This window comes from Lycium ferocissimum, chromosome 11 (assembly GCF_029784015.1).
Source record: "Lycium ferocissimum isolate CSIRO_LF1 chromosome 11, AGI_CSIRO_Lferr_CH_V1, whole genome shotgun sequence".
NCBI lineage: Eukaryota > Viridiplantae > Streptophyta > Magnoliopsida > Solanales > Solanaceae > Lycium > Lycium ferocissimum.
In genome coordinates this window covers 40,158,756-40,183,571 of record NC_081352.1, presented here as the reverse complement: position 1 = coordinate 40,183,571, position 24,816 = coordinate 40,158,756, and the positions used below count along the sequence as shown (strand labels likewise).

The 24,816-nt window shown below is 38.4% G+C and overlaps 2 pseudogenes; one reads left to right on the top strand and one right to left on the bottom strand.

Moving 5' to 3' along the window:
* Nucleotides 1-2,146: 2,146 nt before the first annotated feature.
* LOC132037546 (G-type lectin S-receptor-like serine/threonine-protein kinase SD2-5) lies at nt 2,147-5,737 on the bottom strand (annotated as a pseudogene).
* Nucleotides 5,738-13,083: 7,346 nt separating this feature from the next.
* On the top strand, nt 13,084-17,484 carry LOC132038328 (uncharacterized; annotated as a pseudogene).
* The last annotated feature ends 7,332 nt before the right edge of the window (nt 17,485-24,816 follow it).

Sequence of the window (24,816 nt, the reverse complement as noted above, 5' to 3'; positions counted from 1 at the left end):
GATCATACGATTCAAAAGTTTTCCTTATTTTCTTAAACGCCGTGTTTTGTCAAACTAAGACACTTAAATTGAAAGGATGGAGTATTCAAGTTTTATGCCGATCAAACATAAATATTTGAAAAAGTTTCATAAATGTAAGTGTGTTACATCTATATATACAAAAGTAATGTCATATTTTGAAATACTATACCCCTGGGGAGTGCAATCCAATACGTTGAATTGTCTCAATCTTGTGCCACTATATTTGTGGTTGAAGCTACTCCACCTAGTTCAATTTATTGAGCTTCCAAGTGATATGTTGGTTTGTTATCTTCTTGGTGTCAATAAGGTATTTGCATCATTGGAAGTCCTGTTGAGTGCCTTTTGTTGGCAACAGGGGTTAGATTCTGGAAAATTATGGAGAATGGTCGTGTTCTGAAAGTATCTTTATACGATAAGTGTATTCAAGAAGCAAAAAGTAAAGTAACAGGCTAAATGAGATAAATTCAATTGTCCAAAAAACTAAAAGAGAAAGAAAAAAGAATCTTAGCATGGGGATGAATATTTATCTATACCTTCTTGGCATATAAATCAATAAATTTCCAAGAAGGTTCAAATGTCCAATGAATATGGACATGATTTATGAGTATATATTAATGTTACATTTAGTAAAAGAGTATTATATGTTCATTGTAATATGCAAGACAGATGTAATTATTATTCGGCTTGTACTAATTGACTTCGACATGATAGCTTTACTATTGTTTTAAACAGTTCACTGACGAAATTGTCGAAAAAAGTAAGAAATTTCGATCTGGTAAGTCATAAGAGTTCAAAGACCAACTCATCTTTGAGAATGGGGTGGCCATTGCTTTGTCCATGTTCTTTCGTTTTAATATATCTTACATCGACAATTTTACTAGAATTTCCTTATTAATATATTGGATAAGAGATCACATCAAGAGAAAAAAAATAGTAATAAGATGTTATTCATGTGGATGACAAATTGTACCACAAGGGTGACATGACAACTGCAAGCCATCACAAAATAATTAGAACAAAGTTGGTATATAAGAAAGTTGCATAAAGATGCTGCAGTCAAGTTTAGTTTTAGGTTTGGTTCTTTCATGCTTGCATCCAAAAACAAAAATTTCTATGCCTATGGTGACAGCATAGTTACAAGAATTGTCAATGACTTTTAAGGTCCAACATCAGAAGATAATTAGAACTATCTAAGTGATATTTTATAAAATAAAATAAAAATTGGCTCTCTCACAATTACTTGACAACGGAAATGATGATCCCCAGCATATGAAGTATAGAAAGATTGAAGAATTCTGGAGTTGAAATGCGTGAATACGCCCTGGAATTCTTCACAGATGGATGATTTTTCATAATTCCTTATTATATCGATAGTATTTCAGAAACATAATATAGAAAAGTATAACCCATTGTCTACTAGAGAAATGTTGTGTTGGTCGCTGTCTAACTCATTGAGTTTCATGAGACATTTCATTCTGAACAGCTGGATGGATTGCCTCCTCTGTTTTGATGAATTAAATCTGATTGCGCAGCTGATGCCTCCTATTTTTTTTTTTTTCTCATTAATCTATCTGTCTATCTGTTTAAGCCTTTCCATTTTTTATCGTTGTCCGATTGTCTCAGTGTGTTCTTCTTTGGTCCGAGCACATGTTGAAGTCATACTTGAATCTCTAACGATATGCCAACTAAGATGTTTTACTGAAATTTTTGCTGCTGTTAATAGAATAAGTAGACCCCTTATGCTTAAAAATATAGAATGTGCTGCATATGAAGAAAATTCTATCCAGCTCTGCCACAGAAAAGTTAATTGGTTAGCTATTAAAGCTCTTTAGTTTTTTCATTTTACAATATGCCATATATGGTACCTGTTAGCCAAATTTCGATGCTTACAAAGCCTAAGCTGGGGGTAGAAATTATGGGAAACAGTTATGTACAAGAGATAGATGGATATGGTGATGCAGGGGCGGAGCCACGTTAGCTCCAGAGTTACAGTGTGTTTTCAAAGTTAAAATTATTTTATTATGTATATATAGTAGATGTTTAAACCCCCTGACTTCTTCGTGTATTTACTTTTTAGAATTTTTGAACCTCTTAGATGAAAATCCTGGCTCCGCCACTGTGGTGATGAAGCATGGAATACAAAGGCAGACAGAAGCATTCCTCCATTCATCACAAAAGAAAGAAATAGAATAGGAAAAACAAACAAACAAACAAACAAAAAAACTCACAACTCTTAATCTTATTGTTCACCTTGGTTCGGATAATATTGAAGGCAATATTGAACTGATAGTGGCTTCCCTCTGTTGGTTGCCTGCCCCAACCTCAGGTAGGCTTGTGAAATCGTAATCCAAGTTGGTTTCAACGGACACCAAGCCTTCCAGTGCCTTAACCACCAATGTCATGGAAGGCCTCTTGGTGAAATCTCCCTGTAGACACCACGCAGCAATGCGCATCATTTCTGTCACTGCTTCTTTGTGGAGCTGCATATCCTCGTTGTTTTTGTCAACAATATCCATTAGCTGCTCTTGTTCTGCTTTTCGTTCAAAAACACTTAGCAAATGGACATCTTCATCAGCCTGGGACAAATCCAAATTCTTTCGCCCACAGAGAACTTCCAAGAGGACAATTCCAAAAGCATACACGACTACTTTCTCCGTGATTACGGTGTTTGCAACAAATTTTTAATATGCAAAAAATAAACTGCAACCACAAACAAAACCTGAAGAAAGAGAGATTTTATTGATGAATATTGCGGGTACAAATCTGTTTATTCCCTTGATTCTTCTCTTCTAATATTTCTTTGTAATTTGAGTTCCGTTAGTAGCGTCTTTCTCGAATGTAGGAAGACCTCCTTGTGATGTATTTGATCTCCAAGGACACCTGGCAGTTTGACAAAGACAGTATTTGATGCCTTGATCTTTCTGTAAATATCCCAAGCATTTTTTCGAGATATGTTTTGATCTCTTTGTGAATACCCCTAGAGTTTGTGGGAAACTCGAGATGCCTCTTCAAGTGAATATGTGTCCTTTTATATAGGCGTGGGCTAGGTTAGGGTAGAGTAGCCTCCAAGAAACCCTAACGGACTTAGAGTTTGAAGATGGACTTGACTCGTCATGTAGAGTCCCATAAAATTTCAATGTCCAAATGCCCCCTAGTTCAAGGCTTTTCGACGTGTAGACTTGCCGAAACTCAAAGACGAGACTTGAAGTACCCATGAAAATGGAGCTTTTATCTTCGATTTTGTGACTCCAAATTTTGCAATTTGATTTGTAAGAAAGAGATGAAGGGCAGATTTGGTCCCACTGGGTGTGCCAATTTGTTTGCAACAAAATTTTATATGCGGAAAATAAACTGCAACCACAAATAAAATATGAAGAAACAGAGATTTTATTGATGAATATTGCGGGTACAAATCTGTTTATTCCCTTGACTCTTCTCTCCTAAATATTCTCCGTAATTCAAGGGCCGTTTAGTAGCGTATTTCTCGAACGAAGGATGATTTGAATTTGGATATGTGGACTTTTTGGGATGTATTTGATCTCCATGAAAGGATATTGTCGATCTTCTGGAAGTATTTGGTTGTCAAGAAATATCCGGCTACATATTGACTCTTCTTGAATACCCATGAGTTTATGGGATATCCGAGATCTCTTTTTAAGGGAATATCTTTGGGCAAGTCTACACGTCCACAAACCTTGAACTTCTAAATTTAGAGGCCAAATATCCCGGTGTTCCTCTCATCAGATATCTTAGCATTGAAATTTTGATCTAGAAGGATGTTTTGTGGTTTGATGTCCAAATGAAGTATCTTCTGGCTGCAATCATCACGAAGATAAGCTAATCCTTTGGCAATATCTGAAATTATCCTTCGCCTTGTATGCCAAGTAAGAACATTTTCTTGATTTTTATGAGAAATCCACCGATCCAATGATGCATTTACCATATGCTCATATATCTAGAAGCCTGTGGCTCTTTTCTGCACAAAAGTCGATGAGCTTTACCAAATGGACATGGTGAATGCCACCGACTACCTTTACTTCTGTTAAGAATGATTCCATCACATGACCTAGACCATCCAGATGCTTCACTGCTATTTTGATTCCATTACTCAGTGTTCCTTCATATACAGAGCCAAATCCTCCTTCCCCGAGCTTTCTGCTGAAATCTCTGTAATTATTTTAAGTCATTGTAAGAGAACCAACTTTGCGTTCCAGGTAAGGTTTGTTCTAGATCTAGTAAATACCCAGCCTTGCTCGACTTGTGTGTCCTCTTTTTTAAAATAACAAAGCAAATAGTGATACTTAAAATTATCTTAAAGAAAGCTGCAAGAGTAGATCCTATTATCACTATGTGAGGTCTTGACTTTTTTCCTCCGTAAAATGGTTAGAGATTGATTCTGTGCTTTTGAGGAATTCTGCACCTTAAGAAATAATGTTGTGTCTCTTATTCCTCGTTGTCTATGTGTGAGAAGACTTCATTCAGGAATAAACAGTATTTTATTGGCCTCACAGCCCATACAAAAGCTTTGCAAGAACAGTTACTTAGGCCCTTTTGCAATCTTCCAACTTTTTCCCCTTAAACCATAATATGCTCGAACTTAGTTCAGGATTGAGATCAAAAGAATCAAGTTATGTAGTATTCTTAAGCTCTACAAAACTATGATCTTTGCGAAGAGTTGCGATAAATGGATGTGTTTGTGAACATCCAACATATGGTTTCCACTCGGAAAATAGCCTGAAGAAATTTCCTTCTTGCGCACAAGCGCATTGCTCGTTAGTTGAACAAATGCTATATCTTCCACACACCATTGGATACCCACAGTTCCCCCCAGACGGCTTCAAAATGTCTGATATCTCTTTCCATTTAAATACGTCCCATTGGTATAGCCGTAAATGTCCATCAGGCTCAATCTTCATGAGTTGATTGTTCTTTGATGAAAGGAGAGTCCTGCAGTGCAGTAAGGGTTTGACCATCAAAGCGTAATAAATACTATTAATCGTACTATTTGAAGCGTATTAAAATTGAGGTGCGTCGGGAATCTATGTAACTTGCCGGAGCTTCTATTGAGAATAGTCAAAGAAAACAAACCTTGACTCCAATTGGACGAAGAAACACTTGGTATAAGTTGTTGCCCGGAAACCAACTTCTGCCCTGGAAATAAAGAATCGTAGGATGATCAAAAGATTGACAAATTGTGCGATTAATCTCATCAAAGATCACAAGATTCCCCATTTCTGTCAATTTTAATCCAGAAACAGATTTGCCAGTAGTATTAGTCGACCATACAACAGTGCCATCAAAGTCTGCCAAGACCAAGTTGCCATCTTGGCCTAGTTGCAAGGTTGCATTGGTTTTCCTTTGGATGGTTCTTGTTAGCTGACCAAACTAACTGGCGAAGACTTGCGAACTCACTCGAATCATAGGCTGATATTCGGAATAAGACAACACTAAGAAAGCATTCTGTGACAGCAAAATCACAATGGAAGGCAAAGAGAATATTTGGGCTCAGAAGGATAGGTGTCCACTGAGAGAATTCAACATAAGCGAATACTACATCATATGGCCTATTAATCCAGGAGGTGGAAAGTCCAGCAGTAGAATTCAAACGACTGGCATTTAGGTACCACGTAATTTGGGATGAAGCAAATCTGGATGACAAAAGGTGGAGATAAATGATGAGCAGGATAAGGAAGTAAAATCTCTTCTCTGCAATCATTGCTTTCTAAACTAAAGCGAAAGCTAAGAAATGTGTTAGGATCGGAAGTCCGGGATAGTGCGGAATTAGACAAAGCAGTCAATTAAAGACAATAACAAGGATAATAGGAGACAAAGATTTAACGTGGTTCGGTCAACTTGACCTACATCCACAACCAAAAGAGAAGCAAATTTACTGACACCAACGGATACAAAAGACAGTACAAAACAGCAAAAGAGAGTACAAAATTAGAGTAATTAAATACTCTACTATCCTAAAACTGCCAAGAGAATAACCTCAGAAAATCACTCTAATAAAGGGTTCACACAAGTGTTTCCTAACACACAACTCTCTTACAATAATACTTTAAAAGAAGAGAAGAAGACAAAGAGAAAGAGAAGCTCTTCTTATTGTTTTTGGTGTGTCTTCAACTATGGGAAGCTCTTCTATTTATAGTAACAAGTACTTGGTCTCCAAGTCTGTGTTGCCATGGGTAATGTCATGAGCAAATGTATCCACCACACATATTAAAACTTGGTGCCCAAGTTCATTGCTAATAGGCTTATGCCTATATCAAAATAAAGGTCATATTACAAATCTCCACCTTGGCCTAATTTTGAGTGATATAGTAATTTTGCTCCACCTTCTTCAAAACGCCCCAAGGGGCAAATTTCACAATTTCATGATGTCAGAATCAGACGGATCTCTATCTGATATCGAAACAGTAGCAACACCTGTAATAGTAGATCCCAACAACGTATATAACGTCCCAGACTTACGTGCCTTCATAACCACAAGAGTACCTCGGGAGACTTCAAGAACTCCACTCTCACCTGTGTATTTGCACCCAAGAGATTCCAGAGTGCCCAAAGAGATGAGATTTTTCTTCAACTCAGGAACATATCTAACATTGGTGAGATTTCTCACTACACCATCGTGCATTTTGATTCGGACCGTACCTTTTTCCAACAATTTTGCGGTGCGACATTATTGCCCATCAAACAACTCCACCTTCAATAGAATCATCTGTAGAAAACAAGTCCTTGTTGGGACACATATGATGCGAACAACCCGAATCTAAAACCCACTCATCGTTAGAACTAAAATTATTTTCAGCTACTAAAAATATAGCTCCTTCAATCTCATCAGCTGCAACACTTGCTTCAGCAATGTCAGAATCCCCGTGCTCATTTTTTTTTTTTTTCAACTTAGGACACTCAAACTTAATGTGTCCCTTTTTATGACAATAATGGCACACTAAATTGTTGTATCTGGACTTTGCATCAGATTTACTCCACAAATAAACCAGCTTCCTGATTTCCACTACCTTCCCCAGTAGTATCTCTATCTATCGATCTTTAAATTTCAAGATAGATTTGATTTTTCTATAAGAGATAATTTTCTTTCCCATAAAGTATAGTATCTCTAAAATGCTTAAAGATCGGGGTAGGGAACATATTAACAAAACGGCTTGATCCTTTTCCTCAATCTTAACATCTATATTACTCAAATCCATAAGAATGGAATCAAAAGCGTCAAGATGTGAGAGTATGGAAGTACTTTCATCCATGCAAAACGTGTAAAGCTTCTGCTTCAAGTAGAGTCTGTTCTCTACTGTCCTTTTCATATACAGGCCTTTCAACTTTTCCCACATGCCTTTAGCAATGGTTTCCGAAGCTACATCATGCAGTACATCATCAGAGAGATTTAGTCTAATACTAGATCTCGCCCTTTTATCAAGGCTAGAAAACTCCTCGTCCGTCATTTTTTCTGATTTGTTCTCCTTTCCTTGGGTACATATCTCGAACCATCCCGAACCAAAGATAGCTTCCATTTTTTCGCCACATTCCAAAGTTTGCACTTCGGTCAAATTTCCCAACATAAATCTTTGTTATCGTCATGATGACTACTAGAACAAAACCCGAATTACCTAGGCTCTGATACCGCCTTTGTTAGGATCGGAAATTCGGGATAGTGCGGAATTAGACAAATCAGTCAATTAAAGGCAATAACAAGGATAATAGGAGACAAAGATTTAACGTGGTTCTAGCCAACTTGACCTACATCCACAACCAAAAGAGGAGCAAATTTACGACACCAACGGACAAAAGAGAGTACAAAACAACAAAAGAGAGTACAAAATTAGAGTAATTAAATACTCTAATATCCCAAAACCCCCAAGAGAATAACCTCAGACGATCACTCTAATAAAGGGTTCACACAAGTGTTTCCCAACGCACAACTCTCTTACAATAATACTCTAAAAGAAGAGAAGAAGACAAAGAGAAAGAGAAGCTCTTCTTATTGTTTTTGGTGTGTCTTCAACTATGGGAAGCTCTTCTATTTATAGTAACAAATACTTGGTCTCCAAGTTTGTGATGCCATGGGTAATGTCATGAGCAAATGTATCCACCACACATATTAAAACTTGGTGCCCAAGTTCATCGCTAATAGGCTTATGCCTATATCAAAATGAAGGCCATATTACAAAATGTTTGAAATCTGTATAGCAGTTTGCTAGTTACTCACTCTATATGATACAAATGCTTGCTGTTATGCCTTTTCTCTTGGAAAAGGCTCCTTATCTTTGTTTATTCATACAAGTTCCAGGTGGCTCTTGATTTACAGAGAAAAGAAATATCTATAGGAGATCGTAACACATTAATTCTACAATCTGGCTGTGCAGGTATCACTAATAAGGGGTCGTTTGGTTGCTAGTTAGTAATGCTGATATTAGTTATTCATGTATTAGTTATTTCATCTTCTATCCTACATAAAGTAATATATAGATCTCTCATAATTTATCATGTATTAGTTTTGCGGAAAAAGAAAAATGTGAACCAAACATTGTATTAACAATGGTATGTTTCACGTGGAAAAGAGAAAAAATCAGATTTAAATTGAAGGAAAAAATCCCACATGGGATGACAAGAGAAAATATATTAAAAAAAGTATAACGAAAGATAAATATTTGAACTAATGTAGCTATTTAAGTTTGATTTAATTTTAAAATTAGCTAAATCAAATTTTGATAAAAAAGAATAAGTATTCTTTGAGTCCCATTATTTACTTATATTGACAATTGAATATCTTTATACGTTTAAATTTAAATTAATCAAATAAAATTTAATTAGTTATTAAAATTTACTTACTTTATTTTCCAAGTTATCAATTAATGCTTAATATTGCTATTCTTTTTTCTCAAATAAGAATTGGAAAATAGTTTCTTTTTAAGAAAGTCATCTCATTTAGAAATTATCAATAAATCCCATGAAAATATTATAATTTGAGAAATTTGAGTTTTTACAAACTTTATATTCGTACCAAAAATTAATAAAATAGAGTTTTAAATATGTATTTGAATTTTATTTCTTTTTACTCTAGATGGAGAATTAATAGCACTTATTTCTTATGACTATTGATGGGGGTCAGCTTTTTCCTTTTTCTTTTCTTAATCTCTTGAGATTAGAATTTAGAAAATGGAAAAAAACCGCAAGGGAGTTCAAAGTAAAGGACAAAGTTGGCAATTCAAATGATTTTGTTTAATGGAGTTGCCACTTAACAATTTTTATATTTCAGCTAAGGCACAATAAAAAAACAGATTTATATAAACAATACTCAATAATTTATATTTATATATGTATAATTCATATGACACGCGCCTGTTGACAAGATACCTCAAAAGTTTTTTAAAGCCATTCATCTTTTTTTTGTCATTTTTGTGCCTTTTTCCCTCTATTTTTAAAAATAAATATTAAATTCCATCCTTTCGTAAAGAATGAAACGTTTTATGCCTTAACTTACAAAATGGAAGGGTCACAACTTTTTAAATAATGGTGATGTTTAAAGTTTAAAACCTCCGGTCGCTGTCACAATGACTTTTGTTTATTATCCCAAATGGTACATTTTATACTCCTCTTCGTTTGGAGCTTATTTACCACATGAAATTCTCCCTGCCAAGGTTGTTAACTTGCTGTATCTGATGTGCGTCGCAAAATTCTCTCCAAATTCAAAGTTTTAGTTGTATAATTTTCATTCTTTGTTTTTGTATATTACTTTATTATGAAATTATATATTTACGAGATACCGAATTTTTTCCCCACACATTTAAGTACTTTTATCTTTGAATATTTTAAAATAATTTAAAGTGCTCAACTTCAGATTTTGGGTACCCAAGATAAATGTACAAAGATCCTTTCTACTTTTAGTCTTAGTTCAAAGGCTTGATCTTCATTTTTATGCTGTAGGCTTTGTCAAAAACATTATCTAGAATTTTGTTTATCAACGAGTAACTTTCTCTTGCAAATAGAAACGGTAAATTCTCTCTAAAGTTATAGTTTTTTTTTGTATATTACTTCATTCTGAAACTATTCATGAGATACTGATTTTTTTTCTTTTTTTTTTCCCAGAGTTGAGTACTTTTGTCTTTGAATATTTTGAAATAATTTATAGCGTTCAACTTCAAATTTTGGGTACCCAAGTAAATGCACAAAGATCCTTTCTGCTTTTAGTCTTAGTTCAATGGTTAGACTTTCATTTTCATACTGTAGGCTTTATAAAAAAGGTTATCTAGAACTCAGTTTATAACGAGTAACTTACTCTTGCAAACAGAAAAGTATTTCATGAAGGTTGTAGACACCGGGAAAGGCCGAAGGTTTTTCTGACAAATTGTAGGTCATGCACCTTAAAAGTTGTGCCAAGAAATGCAAGCATTCAATTAGCCATTTAAAAGGTAATTAACGAGACATTAATCTATATATGCAGTGACAATTTGTAGATGTTTCTAAGTTGACATGTAATGTGATAATCTAAGAAAATAACATGTTACAATAGCCTATGATATGTATAGAGAAAATTTTGTTTACACTATATAATTGTATCAATTATATTTGATTTTAAAAAAGTAGAAAACATCACTAACTTTAATAATATTCTGATTTAGAATGACGAAATCATTTACCAGGAATTATTTGAATTATTAGTTCTTTTTAAAATGGTAAATTTGGTGATGATTATTTAGTCTGGGTACCAAAAAAACTTACTATCATATGGGTAAAATGAGTGTGAGGTGATGTGCCGTGAAATTACGGTGCATTCGATGCTAATTGCTTAGTCTTTTGTGAATCCTCAAGTACTTTTGATGCCGTTTGTCATGTTTTTTTTGTGTTGATTTGTAGAATAACAAGTGTTGGAAGCAACATGAGGCAAAATGAAGCAAAAACAAGCTAAAGTGAACCAAAACACTACTCGCGAGTCGCATGTACTGCGTATGCGAGTAGCGTGTAAAGATTCGATGACAGAGATACTCGAATCGAAGATAAAAAAAGACATGCGAGTCACACCTGATGCAGCAGATGCTGCACCACAACTGTTTGAAGATGCAGTACCTGCGAGACTTTGGTGCAACATGCGACACCAAGTGCGATTCACACAAGATACGCAGGGGTATTTTTTTCTGGAATTGGTTCCCGTTTTGGAAAGTCTATAAATATATTTTTAGGGTTTTGGACTCATTATTCTACAGATTTTTAAGTTGTCTTTTTGTGGAGCACATTTATTATTGGTTGGTGAAGCGTTTAAGAGATTCCTTTGCTTTTGTCATCTTCTCCATTAAATACTTTTGTAAGCTTTATCAATACACTTTATATTATTGCTTTACTTTTAATGAATATTAGTAGCTAATCTCTTTAGCTAAGGTTGTGAGACCAAATGTGTTAGTTATGTGATTGAGTTTCATATTCATACTTCATTTATATGCTAATGGTGTTTTCTACTAACTCTTCAAGCGTTAATGTCTTGTGATGGTGTACAACATTATTTGTGCCTTAATACCATTACTTTGCTTGGAAAAGAAAGTAGAGGTTAGGAAAAGAGTTAATAGTAACAATTTGGGTCATTAAATCCATCTAATAGCTTGAGCTAGGAATAGAAAGGTAGTTGAGGCTAGGCTAAATGGGTGTTCTCATATAAAACATTCTAGGGCTTGGAAAAGCCTAGGATGAAATTTGCTAATTTGGTTGGAAAACTTTTGGCGGGAATCACGTGACCCTTGGTTTGATACACCTAGGCATATGAATGAGTTGAAGTGATACCCAAGCGCATTACTTTCCATTGGAACCACAACCTTAGTCCCTTCTACCAATAGTTTACATCTTTTAATAACTCTTAATCATTAATGAACAAACATCAATCCAATTACTATTATATTCCCCTATCCCTTGAAATATAGACTAATAGTCGAGCGTTACACTTAACAAGTATTTTTCTTCATTGTATTCTCTCGTGGGGATTCGACCCCAACCTCGTTGGGTTCTATATATGACAACGACCGCTTACTCGATATTAAAGGTGTAATTTGGGCGTATCAAATTTTGGCGCCGTCGTCGGGGAATACGAGCCTAGAAATTTACTAACTAGTGTAAAACTTTACTTTTAGTCTTTATTTCTCTTCTTATTTTCTTTTGTTGTTGTGTGTTCTGCAGGCAATATGGATGAGGATTGTAACCCCATTCAAAATCCACCAGTGGCGGTTGTCGAAGAGGAGGCGGGAGCAGGCTATGCAGCCGAAATTCAGCCCCCGCCTATAATTGGAAACTCGAGTTTCCATGTGACCAACACAATGCTACACCTGCTCAACACTAAGGGCCTGTTTGGCGGTCTACCCAAAGATGACCCGAATAGGCACCTTAGGAACTTTCTTGGGGTGTGTTCTACCAATGTGCATCCGGGCGTCTCAATTGAAGCAGTCAAGCTACGGCTCTTCCCGTACTCCCTAACGGGGGAAGCCACAGCTTGGTTAGATGATCTCCCGTCCGGATCCATCACTACTTGGGAGGAATTGATCGAAGTATTCCTCAAGAAGTTTTTCCCTCCATCTCGGATGTTGCAACTCCGTGATGAAGTCAACAACTTTCATCAACTTCCTGATGAGGCTCTCTATGAAACTTGGATTCGTTTTAAAAAGAAAGTCAAAAAGCGTCCCAAGCATGGGTTGCCCGATAGTGTGCTTGTACAAGCATTTTATAGGTCTTTAGACTCGGTCAACAAATCAGTGGCGAATAACATCGCGGAAGGGTCTATTATGGATAATTCTTATGCCACCGTTTGTGAATTGTTGGATAAATTGACCGAGACTAATGAAGCATGGCACACTAGGGATTCGGAAGTAGGTGGAGGAAGTTCCCCCAAAAATGTGCTCACTCGTGAGATGATTAAGAAGGAGGAAGAGAAAGATGAATCCATGGCCAAACTTGTCACCCAAATGGACCTTCTTACAAAACATGCCATGGGTGGCGGAAGCAAAAAGGTGAATGCAGTAGAATCTTGTGAATGAGGTTCTCCGAATGAGCAATGTTTCCAAATGTATGATGAGGAGGAAAGTTATGTCAACAATCAAAGGGCGGGTTCCCATCCGAACTACCAAGGTCCGAGTCAAAGATCTTAGCGAAAAGGTCAAGGGAATTAAGGTTGGAACAAAGATCAAGGTAACTCAAATTGGAGAGTCAATCGTGACAACAATCAAAGGGGTTACAACAACAACTACAACAATCATCGGAGTTCAAATCCGTATGTCCCTCCAAAGGGGAATCAACAAAGCTCTAGTCAATCGCCCACTAGCGATCCCGCTAGTTCAAAAATTGAAGATATGTTGTCAAAAGTGTTGAAGAAAGTGGCATCCACCGATACCTTTTACAAGGATAAGAGATGATGTGAAATCAATAGGGGAAGTTGTAAGTTCACACTCCACCTCCATTAAACAATTGGAGTCTCAACTTGGCCAAATCTCGGCTATCCTCTACCAAAGGCAAAAAGGGGCACTCCCTAGTGATACGGTTGCAAATTCAAGGAATGATGGTGATCATAAATGCAATGCAATTACTACTAGGAGTGGTAAAATAATTGGGAAAGAGGCATTGGTGAAAAATGATGTGTTGGGTGATGATGAGAAAATGGTTGAAGAACCCATTGTTGTTGAAGAAGAAGAGACTTCTAAGAAGAATCGGGCTAGTATTGAAAAGCCCATTGTTGTTGAAGATGCTCCGAAAATTAATGATGCTTCAAAAAGCAAGGAAGCGGTAGAGGAGGTACCAAGGGCTTCACCGCCCATTATGAAGCCTCCTTCTCCATTTCCTTAACGATTGGCAAAGAAAGCAAACGATGAAAAATTCCTCAAGTTCATTGAACGATTAAAAGGGCTCTCAATAAATATTCCATTGGTTGAGACACTTGAGCAAATGCCCGGTTATGCAAAGTTCATGAAAGATCTTTTGACCAAAAGAAGGAGTCCTGGCCTTGAAACACTGGGAGGCACTCATCATTGTAGTATTGTTACCAAAGCTTTGGTACAAAAAAAAAAAAAAAAAAAAAAAAAAGACCCCGGAGCATTCACAATCGGTAAATACAAGTTTGCAAAAGCCTTATGTGATCTTGGAGCAAGCATCAATTTGATGCCGCTATCTATATTCAATAAGTTGGGATTGGGCACTCCCCATCCCACCACAATGAGATTACTTATGATGGACAGAACCGTAAAGAGGCCCATTGGCATTCTTTATGATGTGCTTGTGAGAGTGGGTCGATTTATTTTTTCGGCCGATTTTGTGATCTTAGATTGCGAAGTTGACTTTGAAGTTTCCATAATCTTGGAAAGACTATTCTTAGCTACGGCGTCTTTCTCATGGATGTGGAGAGAGGTGATTTAAAATTTAGGATGAATGATGAAGAGATCACTTTCCATATTTTCAAGTCAATGAAATAACCGGCGGATATGAGTGTTGTATCGGTTATTGATACAATTGATGAAGCAATGGAGATAACCATTGAACATAAGCATATGGGTGATATGTTGGTAGCGGTGATAATGAACTATACAGGGGACAATGAAGAAGAGTTTGAGGAGACGGTTAATGCATTGATTGGGATGGGGTCATACCACCTCAATCCAAAAAAACTTGATCCTGATTTAGAAAATCGAGAAACTCCTCCTGCAAAACCTTCCATTATTAAGCCTCCTACTTTGGAACTCAAACCTCTTCCTTCACATTTGAGGTATGAGTTTCTTGGACCCAACAACACATTGCCCGTGATTATATCTGCCCGGTTGACGGATGAGCAAAGAGAGAGGTTGATGGTGATCTTGAGAAGATACAAAAAAGCTATTGGGTGGTGTATTGCGGATATTCAAGGGATTCCGCCCGGTATTTGTACTCATAAAATTCAACTTGATGAAGAATATGAGCTAAGCGTTGAACATCAAAGAAGGTTAAATCCTCCTATGCAAGAGGTTGTGAAGATTGAGATCATCAAGTGGTTAGACGCCGGTGTTATGTACCCTATATCGGATAGCTCTTGGGTGAGTCCGATTCAATGCGTGCCCAAAAAGGGTGGAATCACCGTGGTTGCGAATACTAAAAAATGAATTGATTCCCACTCACACGATCATCGGATGGCGGGTTTGCATGGATTATCAGAAGTTGAATAAGTGGACCAAAAAGGACCACTTCCCAATGCCATTCATGGATCAAATGCTTGATGGGCTTGCGGGGAGGGATTATTATTATTTCCTTGATGGTTATTCTGGGTACAACCAAATCACCATTGCCCCGAGATCAAGAGAAAATCACTTTCACTTGTCCTTATGGGACCTTTCAAGAGAATGCCGCTTTGGGCTATGTAATGCACATGACATTTCAACGTTGCATGATGTCTATTTTCTCTGACATGGTAGAGGAGTCCATTGAAATCTTCATGGATGACTTTTTCATGTGGGGGGCTCCTTTGATGAGTGCTTGGAGAATCTTGCCCAAGTATTGAAATGATGTGAAGAGACAAACTTGGTTCTAAATTGGGAGAAGTGTCACTTCATGGTTAGAGAAGGCATTGTCTTAGGACATTAGATTTCAGAAAAGAGGCTTGAGGTTGATCAAGCTAAGATCGAAGTTATTGTCAAGATTTCTCCCCCAATCTCTGTCAAAGTGTTCGTAGCTTTCTTGGGCATGCCGGATTTTATAGAAGATTCATCAAGGATTTCTCGAAAATATCTAACCCTCTATGCAAATTGTTGGAGAAGGAGTCGAAATTTGTATTCGATGATGCTTGTTTGAAGGCATTTGAGGGCTTGAAAGAGAGACTCACATCGGCTCCCATCATCATTGCTCCGGATTGGTCCCAACCTTTTGAGTTGATGTGTGATGCAAGTGGATTTCCCATAGGGGCTGTTCTTGGCCAAAAGCATGATAAAATCTTCTACCCAATTAACTATGCAAGAAGACTCTAAACGGTGCCCAAATGAACTACACCGTCACCGAGCAAGAGTTACTTGCTATTGTGTTTGCTTTTGAGAAGTTTCGGGCTTACTTGTTGGGAACCCATGTGATTGTTCACACTGATCATACAGCTCTACGTTACCTTATGACAAAGAAAGATGCAAAACTGAGGTTGATATGTTGGGTCCTTCTCTTGCAAGAGTTTGACTTTGAAGTCAAAGATAGAAAGGGTTGTGAAAATCAAGTGGCGGACCATTTGTCTCTTCTTGAAGAAAGTGGGCTTCTATTGGATGGCCTAGAAATCAATGAGTCATTCCCAGATGAGTAAGTAAGGGCGGGGTCACATGACATGATTCCTTGGTATGTCGATTTTGCTAACTTTCACGTGAGTGACATCATGCTTGAGGATTTGAACTTCCACCAAAAGAAAAAAAAATTGAGTAATGCCCGGAAATTCTATCAGGATGAGCCATATCTATTCTGGGTTTGCGCCGACAACATCATAAGGAGGTACATACCTGAAGTAGAAATAATGCCCATCATCGAAGCTTGTCACTCATCGCCGGTTGGTGGACACCATAATAGCCCAAGAACGGCGGCTAAGGTTCTTCAAAGTGGCTTTTATTGGCCAACAATCTATCAAGATACATATGACTTTGTGAAATCTTGTGATCAATGTCAAAGGCATGGGGGCATCTCAAGGAGGCATAAGCTACCGATGACACCGATTCTTGAGGTTGAATTGTTTGATGGATGGGGCATTGACTTTATGGGTACATTTGTGAGTTCCTACAACAACAAGTACATTCTTGTGACGGTGGACTACCTGTCTAAATGGGTGGAAGCCGTTGCGATCCCTAATAATGAAGGAAGAAGTGTCACCGCATTCTTGAAGAGGCATATTTTCTCTTGGTTTGGAATCCAAGGGCAATCATTAGTGACGGGGGCTCTCATTTCTGCAATCGATTATTCAAGACTCTTCTTGAGAAGTATGGGGTCAAGCATAAAGTTGCCACCCCGTATCATCCCCAAACAAGTGGCCAAGTTGAGGTCTCAAATAGAGAAATTAAGAGCATCCTTTCCAAAACAGTGAATGCTAACCGGACTGATTGGTCAAGGAAATTGGATGATGCCCTATGGGCATACAGAACAGCTTACAAGACACCAATTGGCATGTCCCCATATCAGCTGGTATTTGGAAAAGCCTGTCATCTTCCGGTAGAACTCGAACATAAGGCATTGTGGGCCTTGAAAAAGTTGAATCTAGAATGGGGTGATGCCTCAAACTTGAGAATGGAACAACTTAATGAGCTTGATGAATTTCGAGTTAGAGCTTATGCTAGCTCTTCACTCTACAAGGCCGGCATGAAGCATTTCCATGATAAGAAGATCTGGCAAAGAGAATTTAGCCCCGGAGATCACGTATTGTTGTTCAACTCAAGGCTACGATTGTTTCCCAGAAAGTTAAAATCCAAATGGTCCTGCCCGTTTGAAATCACCTAAGTGTTCCCACATGGAGCAATTGAACTTGTTTGCCCAAGTGGCAATAAAATCAAAGTGAACGGGCAAAGGGTGAAGCACTACTTGGGATCTCAGAATGAAGCAAAGATTATTGAGGTATTCTTCCTCAATGAGCTATAAAAAGGTACCAACGTCGTGCTGCGACGTAAAATCAAGCACTTCTTGGGAGACAATCCAAGTTTCCATTTTCATGTGTTTGTTATTTTTACTTTCGTGATGTTTTTTATGTGTGTTTAAGTGTGTAGGAGTAAGTTGTGTGCACAAAAGAAGAAGAGTTGGGAAACTGTCAACAGGCATAACATGCTACAGCACATGTCACTCGCATGTCACTCACATGTCATGCCTGTTGCGGCATAAAGACCGCGTCTCGCGTGTGGTGCAAAATCGTGCCGAAGGTCACGTTCTCTATCGTTGTGCGAAGAAAATGCACAACATGCGATTCGCGTGCATGCGCAAGAATATCTTGCACCACCCATGGAGTCGCGTATTTGTGCAGGTAAGTGCGAATTTCACGGGTTAGTTGACCGACCCGACTCATTTTTTTTTTAAATTTTGAATAAAAGGAATGTGATTGATGGTTTCATCAGTTACGTCCCTTCATTTTCCCTCTCCTCCTTCATCCCTCTTCCCTCCTATATCATTCCGTCACCCCATATCACTCAAATCACTTCTAATCACACCACAAATCATAACTAGGGTTTCTTTCTAATTCACTTTGGCAAGCTTTTTCAAATGTGCTTACTTTCATCAACCCTTAAGGTATGACCACTCTACTATTCTTTACATTAAGTGATGCCTAAGAAATACTTCAATCCATGTCAGTGCCATTCCGTTCCACTTATTGTAATTGGTTAGTTTGGTGAAGAATTATCTTATGCATTTTGTGGGTTGTTGGGAATTGATGAACCATAGGGAGTTCTTGAGTACCCATGCTTTTGTAGTCCTACTAGGTTGATAAAATAAAGTTGTTTATTGATGAATAATTAGGTGACCACTGGGGAATTCTTGAGTACCCATTGTCGTAATAGTTGATTGTTGATGAATGTTCACAATTTGTTTGATGAAATGCCTAAATGACCCTTTGTGCGCTTAGATTTTATGGACGTGTGATCATTTGCCAACCTTAGGGAATTCTTGAGTACCCAAAGCACACCTGTAGAATAAGACCCATGATGCCCTCAGAATTGTAAAATTGACATTGTCTTTTATGAGGGATGACCATTGAACATTGGCACGAGTGATTAAATAGCTTTTCCCAATAATAGACGGGGTGACAGTCCTCTTAAGAGAAATAGTTACATGAGTATGTTCTTGTGTGTTTGCAAATGTGATTGCTTGTTAATATGTGTTGTGTATATATCTCTGTATTTGAAAGAAAAAAAACATCAAAAAGGTGTCCAGTGCTTCACTTACGTGCAGCATCTGCGAGTGGCATGTTGAACATGCGAATCGCACCTGCTGCAGCAGGTGTTGACAGTGAAGAACAAAACTCAAGTCCACATTGTGCAGCACCTGCAACACTACCTGCCAGTGGCATGTCATACATGCGACTCGTATGTGGTGTTTCGCAGGTGATGCAACCATGCATTGCTACGTTTTGCCTTACTTCTTTCTTCTGCCTTAAAGAGCACCATAAATAGTGGGTATATTTTTGTGTGATGTGCAGGATGGCTCGAACATATAAAGCACAAGGTGGAGGAAAAAGAGTAACACGACAAGCCTCCACCTCTACAAGAAAAGAAAAGGCACCTGCGGATCCGGTCCCCTAGTCTGAAGAGGGGACACATGAGGATTCCTCACCTGAGCACGAGGATGCCGTCACGAGGGGTGAAAAAGGGGAAGCGGTGGAGCAAAGGTTCACCATTCCTGGATCCATAGACCATATAAGGCTTGGAGCGTTTATTAAACCCGATGGAAATCGATCGGGCTTCGTTGTAGAAAAAGAGGGTCACTTTGAATGGTTCACAAGACCAATGCCCTGTGCATCATCCGTGTAAGCTCGAGGTCTTGAGATGGACTATTTCATGATTCAATGGTCGACATCGCTCACCCCTTGTGATGAAATTCTATGCGGCTTATGCGGCCAAGTTGAATGCAAAAATCTCGTGCCGCCAACCCAAGAAAAATGTGAAACACTTCTGTTGGGTTCCGGTTTGGGGGAAGGATATTGATTGCGCTGCCGACATCATAAATTACATCATATATGAGCAGCGAAGAGAAACAGACCTTATTAAAGGTTGGCCTCCGATGAATTCTGAATATGATTTAAGGATGGAGAACCCAGAGGAGCAGCGAGAGTGGGTTGCTTCAGTGATTGCCTCAGGGACTCCGCCATGGGTGGATCCATCTGTCTCCATTGAGAAGAACACTTTCAACCGCGAAGCTAAGTTTTGGCTATCACTAGTATCATCGCGGGTGATTCCCTCCAAGAACAACACCGACATACCCATTGTGAAGTGTATTCTCATTGCTTCACTTATGTCTGGGTACCTCGTCAATGTGGGGGTAATTATTAGAGATAAGATCAAGAATAAGTCCACTCAAAAGGGCACATCATTCCCTTTTTCTTGATTTATCACTGAATTATGCCGAAGAAAGAAGGTTCGTTATATTCCTCGGCTGGACAGGATGTTAAAGGCTGACCAAATGATAGATTACACCAAGTTGGAACCAGGAACTAGAAAGAGAAAGCGGGTGAGTTCAGAGCCGAGAGCCTCGGCGACAGTACTTAATGCTCACATTCTTGAGCCCGAGGACTTGGCCACAGATGATGATGCGACAGCTCCTAGTTCTGTGCCTCCCGCTCCGGGGCCTGACCCTCCGAGTGCTCCATCTTCCACTACAGTTCCCTCTGCTCCCATTCCACCATCCGCCACAGCAGCTCGTGGGGTTTCTAGCGAGGGTATGCGAGTGCTTCGGGTAGCGGATGCTAAGGTAAATTGGCTTGTGGAGAAGCTTCCTAATTTGTTGAAAGAGGCTATTGAGGCAGCGATGGCACCATATACTCAGGCTGTCAAAGATATTTGAAATGAGCAGGACAAAATTGAGGAGCATGTACGCCAGATCGATCTTCGGTTGGAGCATATTGAGGGGGTGGTGAAGGAGGACTTCCAGCCATTCGGGAAGACCTGGCAAAGGTCAAGGAGGATATTCGGGTGTTGAAAGTTCCGGACATTGAGCTCAGTGCACCCATTTTACTATCCGATGCCTCCTTATTCTCTACTAGGCCCACAGCACCTGCCATGCCTTCGGGGAAAGGAGTTGAGGAGATAGCTGAGGAAGAAGAAGAAAATGAGGAAGAAGAAGAAGAAGAGGAGGAGGAAAGTGAGGAAGAGTTCGACGAGGAGCTTGAGGGTGACCCGAGTGCCTTGGAGAGGGTACTTCGGGTCTCGAGTTAGTAAGACAGAGCAGGAGACCCGAGAGAGAGAGAGCGTCTCGAGGAGGCACATACTTCAGCCCCCGGCCGCCGGTACATTCCCCGAGGACGAGATCGACACGCGTGGCCACGCAAAGAATCCTTTCGAGGCGGAGGGAAGTCGCGGGGCATCCCAACCCCCGAGGGTGGGGCCGGTTCATCCGCCGCCCCTCGGCCCGACATACCATTGCCGCCATCGGGTGGGCCCGAGATAGTGACACCGGGCCGTAGGCAACGGTGGAGGGTGATGCGAGATGACCCGTTGATAGTGCTTCCGATTGGAGGTCCTCCCCGCCGATCGTACACCGTCGGATGCACGATGCGTACTTCGTGAGCTACTCATCTCTTATACTACATTTGATGCATTGGGGACACTGCATATTCTTTTTGTTGGGGGTGGGACATGTTAATTTTTTTTATGTAGGATAGTTCATGTTTCATGTTTTGTGTACTCTTAGTTTTTCATTGCCAAGTATGATAGTGATGGTTGATCGGTTTATGTATAAATGTTTTCATCTTGTTTTGTTTTTCCATCGTGTTTTAATAATACTCCTCCAAAAAAATTTTTTTTGCATATGTACTAGGGGAGGATGACTCATTTGGTGACTAGTTTGGTGACATAGTTGTTTTGTAAAGTAATTAGAAAATAGCAAGTAACCCATATGCCATGTGTTGTGAGATGTTATTGTTCTAGTCTTGTGCATAATTGTGATCTAGAACTTACCCGGAAAGTGTCTCAAGGCGAAATCCTAAACTACACTTGTTTGAAAGAGGATATTAGGCTTTCTTTGGATCGCCACTAAACCTCAAAATTCCTACCCATTGCATATATATCCTAGTTAAACCCTTTTTTGAGCCTTAACTTTGTTTTTCTTTTCTTTTATTACAAACTTGTGACAAGCCCGTCCCTTTTGCCCTTGTTTACCTACCTTTTGGCACCCTATCTCCCTAAGTCAGTCGAATACGCTAAAATAATTTTAGGTGGACGTGGCAGACAGGGCAATATTTCTGAGACGGACAAGATTGTTGGTAACTGAGAAGCATTCATATTGTACCTCGTACTAAAGCTCATCCGATTCACTTGAGGAAGAGAAAAAAAAAAAAATGACTTGTTAATATGTGAATGGAGTGTATATGTACATGTATTTATGTGTAGTATGTTTTTTTATAGAGAAAAAAAATATGTACATGTATTTATATGTATAGAACGGAGTGTATATGTACATATAAATTGTATGTGTAGCTGTGAACACGAGTGTGTAAATAATGGTTGTGACTTAAGAAATAAATGGGGAAGCTAGGGAAGTAATAATGGTGTTGGCTAAAGGAGGTACTAATGGGCGGTAGATGCTTAAATGCTGAAGAGGGACGAATTAGGTGGAGGAAGCGTGTTCAAGAATGCTTAGGGAGATGTCAAGTCACTCTTACCCAAAATACACCCCACCTTAAACTCGAGCCTTCATTATAACCTGCAAGTCCTAGTTGATTTTGAACAAAGTGTGTTTACATTAGTGGAGAAATACTTAAAGGGCAAGCTTATGGCATCGCATTTGTGTACTTGTACATCATCTTTTCTAGGTGTGAGTTGTTCTCTCCTTATTCATCTTTTGTCCCATTTGTTATTGGTGAATATATGTGTTGTGGGACTTTCTTTGGTCTTTTTGTGAGGGCGTGTGGATTACTAAGTTTAAGGAAATAATTACTTCTTTCCGCGTCATTTGAAGCCGTTCCTTTAAAAGCTAGAGTAACATTGTGTCACTAAGTGAAGCGGTTGGTTAATGCTCGACCTTTGAGGAAATGCATCATGTTTGGCAACAAGAGGGTGGGTAATCATCTTTTAAATGTATGCGTTTAACTGATCACTATCATCACTATAGTACCATAGCAATTGTCATATGTTATAGTTTTGCTTTAATTGCTTGAGGACAAGCAAAAGTATAAGTTTGGGGGTGTTGATGTGCCGTGAAATTACGGCGCATTTGATGCCAATTGCTTAGTCTTTTTTGTGAATCCTCAATCTTACTTTTGATGCCGTTTGTCATGTTTTTGTGTCGATTTGTAGAATAACAAGTGTTGGAAGCAACATGAGCAAAATGAAGCAAAAACAAGCTAAAGTGAACAAAACACCACCTCGCGAGTCGCGTATGTACGCAATCGCAGTCGCCGAGTCTTGCCACGATGACGGAGATACTCGAAGATAGTGGTGTAGCACATGCGAGTTGCATGTGGTGCATGTGAGTTGCATGTGGTGCATGCGAATCGCACTGATGCACAGCGATCTTTTGCACCATAATCGTTTGAAGATGCAAAGACGCGTGCGAGACTTTGGCGCAACTCGCGACTCGCAAGTTGCATACGCGACGCCAAGTGCGATTCGCACCCCGCATACGCGAGTGTATTTTTATCCGGAATTGGTTCCGTTTTGGAAAGTCTATAAATAGATTTCTAGGGTTTTGGACTCATTATTCTATAGATTTTAAAGTTGTCTTTTTGTGGAGCACATTTATTATTGGTTGGTGAAGCTTTTAAGAGATTCCTTTGCTTTTGTCATCTTCTCCATTCAATACTTTTGTAGGCTTTATGAATACAATTTATATTATTGCTTTACTTTTAATGAATATTAGTAGCTAATCTCTTTAGCTAAGGTTGTGGGACCAAATGTGTTAGTTATGTGATTGGGTTTCATATTCATACTTCATTTATATGCTAACGGTGTTTTCTATTAACTCTTCAAGCGTTAATGTCTTGTGATGGTGTACAACATTACTTGTGTTTTAATACCATTACTTTGCTTGGAAAAGAAAGTAGAGGTTAGGAAAAGAGTTAATAGTAACAATTTGGGTCATTAAATCCATCTAATAGCTTGAGCTAGGAATAGGAAAGCTAGTTGAGGCTAAATGGGTGTTCTCATATAAAACATTCTAGGGCTTCAAAAAGCCTAGGATGAAATTTGCTAATTTGGTTGGAAAACTTTTGGCAAGAATCACGTGACCCTTGGTTTGATACACCTAGGCATATGAATAAGCTGAAGCGATACCCAAGCGCATTACTTTCCATTGGAACCACAACCTTAGTCCCTTCTACCAATAGTTTACATCTTTTAATAACTCTTAATCATTAATGAACAAACATCAAACCAATTACTATTATATTCCCCTCTCCCTTGAAATATAGACTAATAGTCAAGCGTTACACTTAATAAGTATTTTTCTTCATTGTATTCTCTGTGGGATTCGACCCCAACCTCGTTGGGTTATATATTTGACAACGATCACTTACTCCCGATATTAAAGGTGTAATTTGGGCGTATCATGAGGTTGTAAAAACTTGAGAAGGGGTAAGTTAATAAAGATCATTCTCAACCACCAACTATGTTGTAGTTTATTTGATAATTTAGGTAGTTAAAATTTTTGTTTGTGCTCATAGGTGATTATAAACTCATATCCATTATTTTAGAATGGATTCAATGTAAGAAGTTTGAAGAAAACTCATATTCATTATTTTAGAAGGGATTCAATGTTAGAATTTAGAAGAGTACAAGTCTCATCTTAGTTTGAGAGAAAAAGAAAATAAAATTGTTAGATTAGATAGTAATTAATTTTTATTTTTAGGTATTAAACGAAATAAATTTTGAAATGTTCCTTCTCTTGCAAAATTAGTTTGTTAACTAATGCTTTTATAATTTTGAAAAGTTCTACTATCTGCACAACTAATGAAGAGCATGATGATAAACTGTCAGACAATAATCCTTTTTTTTAACTTTTAGAATTTTAATGATATTACTTTTTGTTGATGTGCTTAATCTAAGTTTATTATTAACTGACATTTTATAATTTTCAAATGTTATGTGGATACTTACTAATAATTTCTTCCTTAACTGCTATTATTATATCTAACGT